We start from the raw sequence: 3,804 nt of genomic DNA on the forward strand, positions 1-3,804 counted from the left end.
ATTTTTTTCATTTGGATATTGCCAAATATTACGGTAATAACTTGTAAAACAAAATGACTGAAGTTGATTTATATGCACAGAATATATACTTTTTCTATGGATCCCAATTTAAGTAAGAATCCAAACCCCTTAAACCTTATATAATTGTTCACCAGCCATTGCTTCTTTCAGTTTTGAGAGAGAGAAAGAAATAAAAACGATTTTTAGTCGTTTCTGAAAGCCTTGTCCATCAGGTTTGCAATTTGAATGATACAGAAAAATTCACGAGAAAAGAAATCCATGTCTGTCAGTCAGACTAAAATGGATACACTGGGTTTTACAGAGAATCAAAATGAAACAATTACCCAGCTGATTGTAGGACAAATCAGTGAATCCTTTCACAACATCTGCTGGAACTCGGTGTTTGCGGATATGAAGCCTGCATTCTATTCCTAGCCATCACTCAGAGAAGTTTTGACTCAGAAAAATCAGAAACCAGAGTACATTGGTGCACATAAATCACCATAGACTAGCATTACATCTTCAAACAGCTGAAATTTTTCTTCTACACCTGTTAAAAGTTTAACAAATAAATTCATATTCATTTTCAGATTGAAAGATGTTGATGAAGTTATTCCAAAGATCTTAAGATGGTCAACATAAGTTTTTCATCAAACTTTATATATAGTAATGATATTTCTATTTTCTTAGCAATCAATACCTTGCTTGACTCCAGTCTTTAAGTTTCAAAAGTGAAAAGCTAAAGGAAAATAAGGAGAAAAGAATGCGAGCATGCACACCATCTTTAGATGATGATTTTAGTGTGGCTGGCTTTGGACAATGGGGGCAAGAATGACCAGTTGGATTTCAGCCTCTCTCAACTCTACCTTCAATCCTCTCTTGTCTTTAATCTGAACTCCATTTCACTCCTATAGAAGGGCTTGTTATAGCCCACAGCAGAACAGACTTTATAGTAACTGTCTTTAAGATTTACGTGTGCTAATAATACATATCTTAAGAATAATATATGCCTTAGAATGTAGGGTTACATTTGTTATTGAAATCTACTCGAAACAGTGTCTGGCATATTTTAAGAGGTAGATAAATATTATCTATCTATCATCATCCCCCTTATCATCATAATTAGAAGAGAAATTTGGTTAGTAAAAGGGAATTATGACATCTACTTTCCTTCAGAAATTAAAAACACATACGTACACACTCTGAAATATATTCACATTGCATAGATTGTTACCCAGTAGCATAACCCAAAATTGGATTCCTATGTGATCTGAGCCCTTGATGTTTTGACTGTTCTCAGAGGAATTGTTAGAGGGTACACTAGAGAATTCCCTAGATTCCAGTCTCCCTTCTCTTTGGACCTAAAATTGTCGGTATCCCCATTAACATTGATAGTTAAAATTAATCAATTCTCCCATCACTACAACTCTTGTTGATTGCTAGTTGAATAAAGACCTTATTTTCCTATTAAAGGAATCAATATATGTACACTAATGAAGTATTTTTGACTTGGATAACAGAAATTCTAGGCCGGATTATCTCAGTGGGCCAGTTAAAAAAAAAAAAAAGTAGGTTTTTTTTGTGTGTGTTTTTATAGAAAATCTTCAGATGTAATTAATAGTAAAGTATCTGATATCTTTTTCCATTTATTTTAATCATTTTTTTAAAACTTTACCTTCTCGACCTTGCTTTCAATTCACATTTCAGAAGTGGCCTTGGCAAATCATAAAGAAGTCTCTCTCAAGGTCACAGCTAGAGTCCGTGGGGGAAAATGGACGAAATAATTCATTCCTGAGAGCCGAGCTTCTGGCTGGGATATGGATTTATTAAGGATTTAATAAACTTCCAGGTCTGAGATTGGATTGTGTTAGACACTGGTATCTGCTGTGTTTTCTCTCTTTCCCTCCTGGAATGGGAGCTTTTCTTTGTAATTATCCAGTTACGACTCCACTATTGTACATAGATGTAGAGAAGTTTAGCCTTTATCTTCTAGTTTATAGATTGACAGATTAATAATGGTTTATACAAACAAAACAGAAAGGACCATTCACTTAAAAAAAAAAAAAACAACTTTATGTTCTCACTAAGGAAGAAGAAATACCATGATGCAATGCTAGTTCTTGCCTACAGGTCCTCAAATTAACTTCTAAATATTAAATATATTATCAGGAATCAGACTTATTACTGAATTTTCAACACCACATTGTATATTATAAAGACCATTATTACAATGTGATGGGGAGTATGACAAGCCCAATGAAGGAGGTGGATTTTTTAAAATTTTATTTATCATACAATAGAAACTTTTAAGGATTCTGAGAGAGCAATGAAGATGACATTAATAAATATATAAGACAAATTGGTCTAATTAGGGACTGTTTCAGACAAACCTGAATGTAAAGTCTTCTACCAATGAATGTTATGGACCTCAACTCACTGTATTAAATGTATGTTTATACAGTGAATTGTCTGCATAAAAGCATTGCAATTATAGGGTTTCTCATGATGTTGTGTGAAGCATTAAGCAAGTGCAAGTATGCTGCGACTGCCAGTAAGCAGTAGAAAGACACCCAAATCCCAAATAACTTTTTTCAGATGATGGTTACTCCAAACATTACCAATGTGCCATGATCTGTGTGCTTTGCTGTAAGAGGGTATTATAAGACATTGTGCTTCATAACAAATCTGTTTAACAGTCTGGCAAGTTGTTCATTAAACAGTAGCATTTCCTCATCTCTTTTGGTGATAGTAAGTCCGTATTTGTAAGTCCATGCTTTGATTTGTTAATGAATTGATTTAGGAAGAAATGGGAATGAAGAGGTGATGTGGGAGAGGGTGCCACTCCCAGGGGGAAAAATCTGCATCTTATTATTGAATGACTGCACAGCCACGAAGTCCCCTTAAACAGGATTTGCATGATACAGAGTCATTCTCTGATTTGGGGAAAACTAAGCAATCCACACCCTTGCTCCAAACCTCCTCACCACCAATCCTGAAAATCCTGTTCCATTGAGTTCCTTAACAGTGAGCTACAACTTTGGTCATTACTATGAATCAAAGTAGGTATTTTCCTTCAACCAAGAATAATTTCTGGGAAAGTAAATAACATGAGCTTCTTAAAACTTAGTTCTGGGATGATTTCCCTACTTCATTCTTCTTCTGTGCTATTTATGAGGGGTACGATGCCGTCGCTGTCACTTTGTGTTAGTTCCACCTTATATTTTTAGAGCTACCTATTATCTGACTTGAATTTTTTTTTCTTTTCAGTCAATTTATCATAGGGAAATTCCTCGGAAGCTACTTTGATGGATTGAACAGAGTGTGGTAGGACAACCCTTGTTAGAATGCCGGAGGAGTGAGCAAACTACTCATGAAAGTATTTTCACCTTTGGGACATGTTTTGGACCAATATTATATGTGTCACTTCCAGTTGACAAAGTCTTGGTTGCTAGATGTTACTATTTTGTTCACCAAGGGCAGCACAGATAATATAATCTCCTCTGGGTCTTAATGCCATAGAGAGCAGTTGCTTGCACTGCAGAGTGAACATCTATGAATCCTCCCTTGCTTTGTTTTCATTCAAGGGAAAATGGTCAAATCAGCACTCCAAATGTGGTTTTTGTGGCTTCAAGTACTACTATAAAGTATGTCTCTTCATTCATTTTGAAAATGGTTATTCGGCATGCCTCCAACCACTGGGCCAATGGAAATTTTAATGAGATACCAGACACCTAATTTTTATGAAATTAATCTCCTTTCTTGTGCCCCAAATAAATATTATTTTAGTCCTATAACCAGGGAGAT

This window comes from Propithecus coquereli, unplaced genomic scaffold (assembly GCF_000956105.1).
Source record: "Propithecus coquereli isolate 6110/MARCELLA unplaced genomic scaffold, Pcoq_1.0 Scaffold36, whole genome shotgun sequence".
Lineage (NCBI taxonomy): Eukaryota > Metazoa > Chordata > Mammalia > Primates > Indriidae > Propithecus > Propithecus coquereli.